This window comes from Talpa occidentalis, unplaced genomic scaffold (assembly GCF_014898055.3).
Source record: "Talpa occidentalis isolate TD23 unplaced genomic scaffold, MPIMG_talOcc4v2.1 talOcc4.7, whole genome shotgun sequence".
In the NCBI taxonomy this organism is placed as follows: domain Eukaryota; kingdom Metazoa; phylum Chordata; class Mammalia; order Eulipotyphla; family Talpidae; genus Talpa; species Talpa occidentalis.
The window spans coordinates 28,454,954-28,469,904 of record NW_023605083.1 but is presented as its reverse complement, the minus strand read 5'-3'; the positions used below and the strand labels follow the sequence as shown (position 1 = coordinate 28,469,904).

The 14,951-nt window shown below is 38.8% G+C and overlaps 1 protein-coding gene and 1 pseudogene across 1 annotated transcript in view; both read right to left on the bottom strand.

The window, feature by feature from the left end:
- Positions 1-14,951, bottom strand: part of MAMDC2 (MAM domain containing 2) — a 138,138-nt gene that overhangs the window by 99,202 nt on the left and 23,985 nt on the right. The window lies entirely within an intron of this gene.
- LOC119232293 (high mobility group protein B1-like) lies at positions 12,148-14,302 on the bottom strand (annotated as a pseudogene).

The following is a 14,951-nucleotide window of genomic DNA, read 5'->3' as shown; positions in this document are numbered from 1 at the left end:
CCAACACATGATGGAGTGGTGTCAACCCTGAGATCAACAATATTTACTAAACATCTACTTTGTATAAGACACTGCTCTAAGACTCTGGAACCACAGTTATAAACAAGAAAAAGATGTTCATGGTTTTGTTTACCCCTGCCTGGTTATCTTAAGTTAGTTTCCATGAATGGGAGCTCTCTGGGTGGTAACCATTCAAAGATTATGGCTAATACTCAACATCAGGAGGTGGAAAAATAGGAGGTGGAGTTGCCAGATATGGCAATGGGGACATGAAAGACCTAGGCAAGAGATTTGGGAGTTTCAAGCTCACACCTCACAAGAACAAGCCTCACTGTATATGAGAGTATTCTGGGAGAAGGGAAGTAAGTTCTAGGTGGTCTTTTTAATCCAAGTGGACTTGATATATTTAGAGGAGACATAGGCAATACTTAGTTGGGTTTCTTTGTGTGGTTTCCTCAAGATCACAAAATACCAATATTAGAAAAAACTGGAAAAGTCATTGGGTAAAACCCCTTCTTTCAACTGTTCTTAAGTCTAAGCTAATTAGCAGCAACGCCAGAACATGCTCATTTTCACTTAAGTGAAAGCAAGATGTTTCTTTGTGTGATTTTCACATCTTAATTAGGTCTGGCTAAATAATCTCCTTCAAAACAGTAAGTGACTGAATCCACATTAACAAATATAAACTTGAAGGACTTCAGAGTCATCTCACTTGTTGCCTGAAGTCACCAACACACTGGGGTATAGCTTGTGATAAGGGGTATAAGAGGAAATCATGGATAAGGAGAGAAAGAGGAATGAACCCAAGGGAATGGAGTTCAAGGCCTGACTTGGAGCTCACTGGCTTTTTTTTTTTTTTTGAATGAGAAATATACTCCTTTTCAGTTACAATCTCTCTGGCCTGTGAATGCTACTACTCTTTAATAGGATAGCCCATCAAAAGTGATAGTTCATATAGGATTTACTTTTGCTCAGGAGACATATTATGTCCAAACAGGAAAAATTGCACTGAACTATAGAGCCCTTTATTGCTTTGATTATAGAACAAGCAAAACTTAAAAGACTAAAAGTGAAATATGAAGTTTTTTCCAAAAATTCAGTCCAAAACACATATAACTTTGTATAGTTAAATTTAGATAACCCTTAGGAATACTTTAAAATGAAAATAATGAATTATATTCTTTACTGCTAAACTGTCAATGGATATAAAGAGAGAAGGGAGGGTAATAGTGGGAAACTACTCATCCAATATGAAATTATTCTCATTGTTGGGAAAAGAAAAATCACAGCCATTTGTTTGCTTCTACAGTTTCCACATTGGCTAATATGGATTCTGATTTTACTCCTCAGATAAAAGTCCCATTTTCATTTGTGTTAATTTAGTCCTTAACTGGAAATGCTGAGTTCAGATGAACATACTTAAAAATTTTACTGATGATAGTCTCTCTATGGTAACTTTTTAAAAGATTGTTTTTGGACATTTTTAACATTCCTCTGGTGGAAAGGGTTTGGCATTCATTAGAAAGTTCTGATTTGCAGCTGGTATCATATTAAGTGCCAGGAGTGCTCCAGGTTGAAGAAACTGCTTCTTATGCTTGTAGGTCTGAAAGAACAGGGAATTGTATCTCTTCAAAGAAAATTAACTTCCATGAGGGGCACATTTTCTAACCAGTAATCATGCCAATCCTGGGCTAAGCTATTCTTTATCTGCAAGGCGACAAAATCACCTGACTTGCCTGTCAGATAAAAAGAAACCAGCTACCTCTTTAAATGTTTGGAGTAAGAGACACAGGTTTATATAAAGAAAAAAAAAAATCTAGCCCTCAATTTTGCAGTTTAAAAGAGACAAGCACTCTAAATCAGAAACAACTAAGGTAAAGGCATTAAAAAATAATTGCATTCGATGCAAGTTTGTACTTTCCTAATATGTGAATTACAGACTTTTTCATGGGAAAATTACAGTACACTGGACATAGGCTTTTGAAGAAAACTTTTTTTTATTAGAATTTTTACCTAATGAATTTTGCATTTTGGAACAGGTAACAAGTATAATTTATAGATCTTTCTGCATTTTACTTACAGCTCTGCCCACACTATTTTATTTGAGTTTTGCAACAATTCACAGTCTATATTGAGAAGCAAGATGTAAAGTCCTATAACCATTTATCCTTCTCTTTGCATTTTCCCCAAGCATTAGGCATAAGCCATCCCCAACTCATGGACATCAGAGCTAGGGCTGCAGAGTATGTCCAGGAGGGCATTTTTATTTTAATGGGGAATGAGATCATCATAAGTAAAAGCATTTGGCACAGGAATAGTAGGGAATAGGCAAATGTTAGGAAAATCAATTTTATTGGTTAGTCAGTCTGCTTAGATATTCCTGGGAGGAAGAATTGGCCTCAGGGGTCTCAAAAAAAATAAAAAAGACCATCTTTTGAAACTTTTTTTTCCCTCTCAGTGGATTGGACCTGAGTACTAGCTCACATGAAAGAACTTAGGACCTCCAATTTACTTAACTTATCCACAAACTTCTACAGACTTTAGGAGAAAAATTGAAGTGGTGGAGGCTACCAATTCACTCATGAGGACTGGAGGTAAGTAAGGAAATTTCATTGTTTTGGGAGGACTTTTTAATTCCCTGTCCCCCACCCTCGGAAATATTTTTCAGTTGCTTGATTTTTGCAAATGTGCAGAGTACATGTGTACTCATAAAAATATACTACAGAGAAACTCACAATATGAAAAACTGGAGTTTTGTTTCTGTTGTTCTGAATATTTTTTGGTACATAGAAACTCAGCAAAACAAGCTATAAATTTAACTGTAATTGACTCATTCCATGCAAGGGGCAGGAGAGGACAGTTCCCACCAGGTCATTAGTCCCATAACACATACATGAAAAGCCCATGTCAGCTTCCCCACTCACTGATTTGGCCATTTGCTCCCTTCCAGAAAGGTTCTTGTGGCTTTCCACTGCTTTCAAGCCCAAGATAAACATCCCCAAGATTTAATTTATCATTTATCACTAGAAAACCACATTACCTCATTTTCCCGGTCTCCTCCTACTTACAAATTAAATCTTCAGCTTGGCCTGTTCTCTCCTTACATGTCTCACCACCTTCTTTGTATCAAGTAAACATCTGAGGATCCCTTTCCAGCAAAACTCTTTTAAAAATGGTAGTTTTCAACCCTATGTAAACCCATTTGGCATATCAAACATTTACCAATTACCTAGTACCTAGTTTATATACATAAATACATAAATGCATAATACAAAAATACACAAAGAGGCCAATCTCAGTGAGCTAAGGTCTAGTGCTGATAGATATGTTCAGGTATCTATCAAATAAGAACTCCAACTCTCTCTTCATTTAACACTAAGTAAATTATTCTCTCATTCCTTGGGTGTGATATAAAAAATACCTATGAGAATATTTTAAAAAATTAGATTTCTACAATATTTTTCACAAAATAGGAACTAGACCTGTCTTGGAATTAAAAACCTTTTCTACTGTTTAGAACTTTGCAATATTTTCCATTCTTCGATGTTCAGTTTGCATTTGGCCACAAGACACGGTTTAGGAAGAGCTGCGGTCGCCAAGTCACACAGATTGGCAATGACAAAAGGAAACCTAGGAAACCAAGCATGTAAACAAACAATATTTCCAAAACTCATGCAACCAAATGAACCACCCCTGCAAGCTCTACCATGGTGGAGCAAAGCACTTTTCCTTTTGCCTTAATAAAGTTTCTTAAGATAAAAAAAATTATTTCTTATAAGGATCACCTGTCATGTGAAGAACAAAAACCCTGCTTAAGTTTAAACGAAGGGAAAATTCAAGATTAAGCATATGAACAAAAAATTATAAAGCCAAGGCAATAACTTTTGCTTTTGCCCTTATGTCTAAAGAACAGATGGACAAGTTAATGACCTATAATAGGAAAATGGTTAGAGGATGGTCCATATAGACTGTTATGCAAATAGTTGAAAGAATGGGTAGCTCTATATTGATATGGAAATGTCACATTTATGAGTGTGTGTATGTGTGTATGTGTGCGCATGCGTGTATGTGTAGTGAAAGCATATGAAGGTATACCCATGCTTTTAAAAGCTATGAAAACAAGGATTTATGTTTCTACACACAGAGGCCCAGTGGAAAGGTACACACAATGCACTACACTGATAACAGTGGTTACCTCAAGAGTATGAGAGAAGATGAAGACTTACCTAATAATTTACCTCTTTTTGTTAGCTTGAATTGTCAAGAAAGTGTGAATGTATAAAATTATGAGCCATTTAACATAATTATGAGTATATTAAAGCAAAAACAAGACTGGAAAAATACTTTCTATCCAACAAAATAAATGATGAATTTTAAGTGGTTCAACATATATGAAGTAAATAATAATAATATTTATTAATAAGACTTGCAATTGCACAACATCTAATGACCAAGAAGCTCTGTTTGCAGACAAACTTTCACTGGCTTTAATCTCCTGCAGCTGCACATGTTCCCATCCAGTCAGAGAAAGGGCAGGTGTGTTTTGCTTGTGTTGGGGAAGGCTGAAGGTACACTTGTCCAATGTAGGCTGGGGGTTAGAGAGAGGGCTTCTGAGTCTCACCCCAGAGTTTATTCACATGTCTATGGTGGAGATCTGGTTTGCAAAGGGCAGATTTATTACGACATCTGAGCAAAAAACAAGTATCCATTTTCCTGTCAAAATCCCTGAAGCGGTCATTAATGTGCAGTTTAGGAGCAATTAGTTAAGCGCTCAAAAATAACATGCGGAGGAAGAACAGAGAACAAAACCCCTTGGCTTTGATCCATAACCCCCTGGTAGACCACCTACACTGTTAGCTCAAGAACCATGTGTGTGCTTCTCACAAAACAATAAGATCTGAAATTCTAGGGCTGCTTATATTCATGGTTCTGCTTGGTGGTTTGCTCAGTAGGAGAGGAGAATACTGAATGTCATTCTTACAACAGCTTGTAATGTGTTACGAATTTATTCCTTCAATAAGCTTCTGTGTCCCTATATCACAGTCATGTTAGAGTTGTACATAATGGTCTATGCCAGCAAGACTCACTCTTTCAGGAGTTCTGCTAACAATGGAGGGTGAGTGGGCCAATAATTACCTGTCTATGTCACCTCAGAGCTCTCTGTAGGAGGTCAAGTAAAGCATGGTTTATTACCAGTGAGCATGTATCAGTAGCCAAGAGATGGTGAGTTAGCTCTGGATCTTGACCATAGTAAAGGATGGAGTGAAGACCAATCTGAAGATGGCTCCCTGTGTGCTGACCCTGGAGGTCTTGAGATTCCAAGATGGGCTATTTCAGGAGTTAAGATCAACTGAAGCTGGGAACCTGAAGCAAGCTGGGTTTGCTCTGGGCTATCTACCAACCCCAATTCCTAAGGAGGCAGAATTCCTAAGGACAGGAAGACTAGACCCACTCCTTAAACATTCTGGAGCTATCTCTTCTAGGCCTAGAGATATGAGTATATGAGGGTCAGAGATGAGGACTTTTATTGGCAGGATATGTTAGGTTGTTTGATGGGAGACTCAACTATCCATTGCCTCATTATCAACAACATAAAAAATAGTGACTGATTTGAAAAATACCACTGAAAAATTAAAATAAAACATGATCACTCTTAAGGAAGAAACAGGAGGCAAAACAGTTATCAGACTGATTTGGGGTTATTAAGATACAAAGATTGAATGGTTTTTGCTCTTACAAAGCCACCTTGTGTATCTATACAGTAGAAAAGACTGTTTTGTGACATTAAATTGGCCTACAGATGTCACAATCTCACAAACTGTGTACTATAGCACCAGTTCTCAAAATTATAAGCAGGACTGGGGGCATGGAGTTTATGTTAGTAAAGTTAAGTCCTTTTAATTAATTGAGTCTAAATTTAAAGGAACATATACACACAGATTTTTCTCATTTTTGAATATGCATGCAGTTTTGTGATTTTAAACCTCTTATTATTTGGGCAGTGCTTTCGTACCAGTCATCCTCTCCAGGGACTAAATCCCTAGTTTGGTTTTTGAAAATGAAACAATGAAGTGGAAAATGTCTAAAGTTACATTAAAACCAAGCCTCACTGTAGACCGAAAGTCCCAGGGAAAAACTGATAAACTTTCTCAAGGCCACACACCTGACTTACATAACCCAGATAAACTGCTTAGGAATCTCCTGCTTCTGTACTCCCTGCTTGCTTTTAAAGTGCAAGTGTACCCTGTCTAAGGCAATAAATATCCTGTTGCCTAATTGCTCGGGGTTCAGAATTTGGAGAAGAATGTCCTGTGAGCCTGGTGGCATAAAGAAAGATCTTCTCTCCTCCACTCCGAGTGCTGCCTGGTTTCCTAACGGAATTCTGCCGTAACACCAACACAGTCAAAGAACAGATTGGTATTAACATGTCTGGCTCAAGGAATCCAATAAGGAAATCTATGCATCTCAGATCAACCAAGGGGTAATTTACAACACTCTATAAGATGGACTTCTAACGCATATAGCACTAACATGGATTTACCATCATCTTAATTTGACATAAAAACAGAATTCAGAAATCTTAATTCTGGACTCCCATTCCAAGTGTGGGGAGTTGTATAGTCCAATGGTAGTGATTAGTCATTTAAATGTAGCTATTTAAACTAGTTGAAATGAAATACAATTAAAATTAGTTTCTCAGTCACACTAGCTACATAACAAGCCCTCAATACCACATTTGGCTAGTGGCTGCCACTATTGGATAGCACAAGTACATATTTTCATATCACAAAAAGTTCTATTAGACACTGCTGGTTCAGATTATCGTTGGCTATAATGTTAGGCCTTTGTGATGAATTCTACTAAGTTAGAGTAATTAATGTGCCAGGTAAGGTCTAAGGAGGGGTTGCAGAATGTGGGCTTTCCCTCTACTATCCATCAGCTACCCTTTCATTACTTGAGATGGTCAATTTATCCTTCTTAAATCTTATAAAAAGGACCATGAAAATGAAGCTTCAAGCACTCCCCATTCCAGATTTGGAAAACACTACTAACCATGACAGAACCCATAATACATTAATCCAGGCCAAAAACACAGGAGGTTAAAGAATTTTTATTGCGCTAACAGATTATCTACTATTTAATCTAACTTCTGTTGCCAGAGTATTTTTTTAATCTTTATTTTTTTTTCCTAAGTATAGGGGGGAAAAAAGACCTGACATTTGGGTTTCTCTCCTCTAACTCATGAAAAGTTTTAAGGTCTGCCTTCCTTGGGTTTCACAGCCATATATGTCAATCTCCAAGGGAACACTCTGTGCTGATTTTGCTCCAACAAACTGCTCTGTTAACTCTGAGCCTTGACACCTACTTTAATGGGAAAGGCAGAAGGGACTATTTTTAGAGAACAATCTGTTATTGAAACTCTCATGTTTCTATTTGAAAGTGTAAGCATTCTCTTAATACAAGAGAAAACACTCTCTCATGAGTGAGGGATTCAAATTCAAGAGGAGAAAGGTATCACACAGAGCTGGAAAAAGAGCACAGATCATGCAAATACATTAAAAAACAAATACACAGTTTGTTCCCCCAAACAATCTAGTCTGGGCTGAGACCATAGCATTTCCAATAGGAAATAATGAAAAAGTCTAAGCCATCTCAGAGTCATTCTACAGAGTCATTCTCAGAGTCATTAGGTCTAGGTTTACCATTGCCAAAGAGATGTAATAATGTGTCTTCTTTACCATAGAATTGGTAACAGGACCCACTGCCTGGGGCCTAGAGGCCCTAAGTACTTTCACTAACTCTAAAGATAACAATTAGGGGGTCTTCACACTAGGGCTACTAAGAGGGGCGGGTGGTGATTCTATTGCCCCCTACCACCAGACCAGCCTGGGTCAGAGTTGGTAGAGAGTCACGGGTGTTGGGAGATGTTTCTGGTGAGAGATCATTCTATAGTGTTCAATGCACACTTCTGGCGCCTTACATTTTTTCATTTCCTAACAGCCTAGATATTTTCCCTACATCAGCACTGAGTGATCTTCCTCATTCTAGACATGGCATAGAGTCATGCACAGACAGACATCCAGTGCTCCACTGCTGGACCCCAGCCTCCGATATTTGGCTACTATCAACAATGCTACCATGTATAAAATTGCACATTGCTATTTCATGCATGTGTAGGTCCATTTGCAGAATATATTTTCAAAAATGGGATGTTGCATCACAGGGTCAGCACATCTGTAATCTTGGTAGATAACACTGATTCTCCTTTACTGGGTTGGAAACTGTCTTCCTATAATACATATAAGGTATTAATATATTTCCTTTACAATGTCCCATACACTATTCATCCCAAGAAGTTTATTTTACCTTAAAACTTCTGGGCAAGCTTTCTTAAACTTCCTAAGAATCACTTGGGGGAATTTGTTTAAAATGAAGATTGTGACCCATCCTTAGGTAATTTGATTCATTAGTCTGGCTTAGAGCCTAGGAAGCTGCACTTTATACAAATATTGTAGCAGTCTGGTACTGGGGATCTCATGGACCTAACTTTTAATAACACTTTGAGAGCTAGAACATCCCTGCCAAACCACAGATGGTGCAAGGGTGGTGCTATGTAGGGATGCTGGGTTGGAAATCCAGACAGCCCAGGTTTGAATCCTGACCTCATGGCTTGCTAGATGTGTGTTCTGGGCGAAGTGATTTCACATCTGGGTGATGTTGGTGTGCTTATAAACTGGGACTAATAGAATGCTTTGTAGGATTAATTAGCTTAAAGTTGGGAACACTTTCAATAATGATAATTATGAAAATTATTCCTCATGATTATGTTTAAAATGTTATGAAGTAGAAACTGCTAGTTATCTACCCTGGTACCAATCATTTCCATCATCTTCCATGATAAGAGAACTCCTGATTTGGAGCTGGGTTTAGCCAACCAGAATAAAGACTGTATTTATCAGTGTTTTTTGCAACTATTTATGGCTGGTCAGAGACACAGAACAGGCTGCATAATGTGTAGAATTCAGGGTGAAAAGAAAACACAGGCAACTTGATGAAAAAGTAAGAAAAAGGTACTACTAAAGGTATTAAACATAAAGCTATTCATATCTTCCAGGACTTCTCTATTGACTTATGATGATTTATCTGCTCTTTGATGCTGCTCCCATGGGCACACAGATATGCATGGTGAAGTGGAGGGGTGCCAATAGGACAGCCCACAGAACTGCTGGGTTCCCCTCCGCCACATGTGTGCAGTGCCCTGGCTGAGGATAGGAGTCAACCTAGGCCTCACCTTTTCCTTTAGTCCTGTTGCCCCAACTGACTGCGGCTGGTGACTCCCAAGGGCACTGCCACCTCTGCCTGCTGAGATGGGCTAGGTGTCTATACCAAAATGGAATGAGCCACTTGCCTCTACCGGGTTACTTGCTTTGCAGACTATGACATTAGTACTGAGCGTGGGGACCACCACTGCCATCCCCTAAACAGTTTGGGACTCCTCGCTTGACACCTTCTCTGGGCCCATGTGCCCCCATTCCCAGGACAGTGGCCACAGTGAGTGCTAGGTGGGGATGGAAATGGGGAGACTGGGAAAGCCCAGGTGTCAGCCTTGGAGAGTTAGCCCTGCAAGGGTCACAGGAGATAGGAGGTGGGATGCTGTTTGAGCTGAGTCTTTAAGCTCCCTGCACACTTACCATTGCTCTGTCGAACTTCACTTACAAAACAGATTCAAACATGCATTTATCAATAATATCAAGATGGTAACTACAGAGCACTAAACTCAAAGCAAAAGACCCTATGTCACCCCACTGATCTATGTCTAGGCAGTTACTTCTGCAATCAGCAAGTTTTCTATGCAGCTTTTGGGAGACACCCTTAAAAATTCCTGCCCGAAATGCATTTTAATGAGTGCGGCATTTACTGTTACCTGAAACCATGAGAGGAAGAGCCACAGATAGGGAAGGCCAAGTGTGAGCTACCAGGAGGCCAGATCCCAAGCAACAGCCTTTTATTTAATGCTAGTGGAGTCACGCTTCTCACCCTGGGGTGTTTTCAGAGATTCATTACAAACCACTACATCTCTGAGTATTTTGCGAAGAGAGCATCCATGGCTTTCATCAGATTCTCAAAGGCGCCCATGACCCTAAGAGTTTAGTTGTGCTATGAGCAGCTGCACACAGAGTCCTCTATGGCTGTTTACATGTTGATGTAATAACAAGCATTAACAGAACAATATAAAATGTGGGAGAGAGAGCATGAATAAGACAGACACCAGCAGGATGAGAATGATGAAAGAAGGAATTGTTGCCAAGGCAACAGACAAATCCTAACCCCTTCATTCCCAGGGCTATCTTGGTGAGATGAAATTCATTGTTTATACCGGAAATATAAAGGACTTATTTTGTGACAGGAACTTTGTGCAGCAGGAACACTATGAGGAACACAGCAGTCGTGGAGCGGGTTTGCAAGGCAAGACTCTGCTACTTGAGCAGAAGTTCTTGTGCCCTTTATTGAAGTCACACTGGCTAGTAAAAGCTGATCATGCGACAATGATAAGAGGAACTGGGTCCGAAGGGTGGGATATGAATGGAGGACAACATTTTACGAGGGACAGGGAAGGGGATATTGAGACCATACGTCAAGAGATATTTGCGTCAGCAAAGTATGATGTTATCAGAGGCAGAGTTATCCTGAGACAACCACGGAGACAGTCAAGTAAACAGGTCAACAGTGGCTTAGGCATCACAAGGCCTGCCTTGTGATAAGAGCTCTATATTCCATAGGTAGTCAAGGAATGTTCTGCTGTGATTTGTAGATAGTAAATAGGTCACAGTTGCCCATGAGTGGCCAGCTCATAGTATCCCACAGACTTATGCTTGACTGAGACTTGCAAGCTGCTATCCTAAATGTAAATTCATTATTCGCAAGCTGCTGTACACTATCTAGAAAACACTCCAAAGTAGTGATTTTTTCCAACTGTCTTTTCAATGTCCTTGACCAAAGGCCAGAGTCCAAAAATACTTTCAGGAGGTTCAGGGGAGGTATCTGCGCTGCAGAGATTATACGGACATTGGAGAGGCCATCCTAGTACATGGACAAAACAAAGTTCTGTCTGACAAAATTTTTTTGTTGCCTAGATGGAAGTATTTCTTTCTGGATGAATCAGCTCTCACACCAGCTCATGGTTTTATTTTTGTTTTAAGCCACGTAGGATACTTTATTACAAATATACAGAGCTTCTCAGGTTCAAGATGTACAAGTTCTACAAATAAAACAGACTTGGCCTGTTGGAGTGAGGTCTGCTCCCCTCTAAACCACATGTTTGCAGGTACTTAAGCCTGAAAATGAAAGCTTTACTCTTTTGCAGGCTATTTTTCATTTCCTTACACAAATTGCTTCTGAAATAGAATAAAACTATGTTTTCATCTTTCCTCTTAAAACATGCCTTTCTGGCCTTTCATTTTTGGTGCACTCTTTTATCTTTTTCTTAAATGGTAGAGATAAAGACATCGATTAATCTGACATTTCAAAAGTTCAGGAGGCAACAGAGTGCAGTAGTTAAGGACCCAGATTGCCTAGATTAAAATCCAACTCGTATAAACTGCACAAGTTAACTTTCTCTTTTCCCTCCGCTTCCTCCCTTGAAAAGTGGTAATAATAGTACCAACATCTAGTCGACCAATTTGTTGTGAGGGCTGAGTGAATATGGCTGGTGTATAGAAACTATTTGAAAAGATGAAGCTACCACTATTATTCCAGCACACACAGTATCATAATTCTAAAATTTATAATACCCTTTGGAATGAACTAGAATTCACCCTGAGGATTGGAGGCCTCAGCTAGAATCAGAGATTTACTATTTGGGAACTTGGGCTTCAGGCAGACAAGTCACACAATGGAGGGACCAGTGTAATTATGAATAAAATTTCTTTGTGACTGGTTATTATATGGAGATGGCAGTGCTTGGCAGGAAAAATTGGTATCTTGTCCTTAGGAGAATTAAAGCAAAATAAACTAGATGACAGTCAGCATCCTCTGCTTTCCCCAATATACCAAAACCCAAAGACTTCTAAAAATAAATGATTGTTAAGCTATAATGTATCATAATATTGATGGCACCTAGTTAATGGGCCACTAATCTTAATAAACATTATGAAATTTTAATCTTGATTAGATGCTAAAGTCACAATGAGAACTTTTGAAAGTATACCACATTAATATTTCTTAATATTAATCCATTTTTAATTTAAATTCAGTCTCACAATGTACCTCCTTCAGATTATGTGATTTTATAATGTATTCCCAGGAACTTTGGTAAATTAAAGAAATGTCAACTTAGTTTTAGTCCCTTCTCTGGAGAGCTGTGACTGAGTTGAGAGTAGAGTGAAGGGGAAGAGCAGTTATGCTCTAATGAGGATAGCAGGCAAACAGCCGGCAGCCATCTCCTCTAACCTTCTGAAAATTACTGTTCATTGAAGGATTCCATTAGGTCCCTTTTTTATTCTCTGAAGTTTGAGTTCTAGATTTGGGATACTTGGGGCTCAGATTATTAGAAAGGACTATTGCTAGTCAATATTTAATTGATCGTAATATTTAAAATAAAAATTGTATTTACTTAAAGGCATTCAGAATATCAACCAACCAGGTGCAAATTTTTTTTTTTTTTGTGGCAACTACAGAGTGGTATTCAGTTCACAGAACAACTACTTCATAAAAGCTGCATCAGAGACAACAGGACATGAAAAACTATTGCCCCCCAAATACACACTGTTTGATAAAGATGAAGCTACCACTATTATTCTAACACACACAGTGTCATAATTCTAAAATTTATAATACTCTTTGGAAGGTTCTAGAATTCCCCTTAGGACAGGAGGCCTCCTAGAACCTGAAGTTTACTACTTGGGAACACGGGCTCCTGGCAACAAGTCACACAATGGAGGGACCTGTGTAAGAACCTGCGTTAAATCTCCATGCCAACTTACACCCCTCTCCTGTACCAGGCAAAATTAGTGGCTATTGAAAATACCACCAGGTCAGGGCTGTCAAAAGACACTTTCAGTGGTATGTTAACTATACAAAGACAGGCATGTACAGTCTAAAAACAAACCTCACACAGTCTTATATTTCAATTTCTTTTTTTAAAAGGAGTGAGTTGTGTACAACTCACTTTATTGACAGGAAAGAAAAAAACTGCGCTAGACTCTACTTATTCATCATTATCCTCTTCTTGATCTTCCTCCTCTACATTTTCTTGCTTTTTTCCACCTTGATGACCCCCCTCTTTTTTTTTTTTTTGCCAAATCAGGTCTTCCTTTAGCTCAATATGTAGCAATATCCTTTTTGTATTTTCCTTCAGTTTAGCAGCCTTCTTTTCATAAGGCTGCTTGTCTTCTGCAACAGTGTTAGTCCACATGTCTTCAGGTTTCTTTGCAACAACATCAATGGACAGGCCACAATGTTCTTTGATTTTTGAGCAATACTCAGAACAAAACAAGAAAAATGCTGAAGGAAGCCTCTTGGGTACATTGGGATCCTTAACTTCTTTTGTGTTCCCCATTAGAGGGACATACGTTTTCATTTCTCTTTCATAAAGGGCCATGTCTGCCATTGCCATGTCTTCAAACTTTTCTTTCTCATTAGCAGATATGGTCCTCCACCTCTCTAAGCTCTTCTTAGAAAACCCTGAGAAGTGATTGAACATCTACATGATTCTTCTTGTGCTCTCCTGGCAAATTTGCCCCAAAGTTGCATATGATGACATTCTGTCTCTCAGCTTCTTAGGATCTCCTGTCCCTGTGTCTAATTATTTTTCCCCAGTGAGGTACAGAGCCACCTAGTACCCATCTGGCTCTTACTTGCCCCAGTGCTGTCTCTATGGAGCTCAGTGTACTGAGGATCATAATTTTTTGAATGGCTTGAGAATAGCAATATTATTTGTTGAAAAATTTTAATTGGCATTATATGTTAAATCTCAGAGTGCTTAAGGAGGAGAGGGGCAATGAGTAAAGAAATAGCAGAATTATTGGCCTCCCTGGTGGTGCAAGGAGTTGAGCACCGCACTGTGAAGCAATGCGCAGTCTCTGCAGCACGAGTTCGATCCCCAGGCAGCTAGGGAGCAATCCACATGGCACAGCAGACCTCTCCTGTCTTGCTTGCTGCTCCCCTCAGCAGTGTATTTCAGTCAGTCTGCCTGTTCTGTTCCCCACTCTTTTTCCGGTGAATCCTCTTACCCCCGACACCTCTGGTCTGTACCCCAGCTCTTGTGTGCATAAATAAATAAATCTTTAAAAAAAAAAAACCCAAATGTTTCTGGCTGCAATTCTCCTCCAACATTTCTGTAAGCCTGAAGGAATAAGAAATTCCATAAACTGAAAGCGAATCCCTTCCAGGTGCTGCAGCATGGATTAGGGCTTACACTAAATATTCACATTCATCTTCAGAAAAATCTCCACCATGGGAGTTGGAAACCTTCATGATTCTCTCCCATGAAACAAAACTTTAGAAATATTTTTGGCCTCTCCTAGCCAGTTAAGAATAAATTATGCAGTTTTCAATATTAAAATTTGTGTCAGGTATCCTATTCTAAACAAATTATTAGAAGGCTGTGTAAATTCACAATTTGTTTCTGATGCCACCATCTATGAAATGTTTATGAAAACAAGCCCTGGCTATTTAACCCAAAAGAGCACTGGTACTGAGGATCCTGAGGTTGTGCTATGATTGGAAAAACATTAAAAATGCCTGCAGGGATAATAAATATAATTACTTTCAGTAATTACACAAAATTTTAACTTCACACAGTAAAATAACAGCTACAATAATATAAAAAATACAGGAACAAGAATAAAGATTTTTTTCCAATGTGCATAAAGATGAAATATCACACATGAAATGGTAATATCTAGGAGACTCATAACCAAAGGGTGATTCTAGGGTTTACTTCAGCTTAT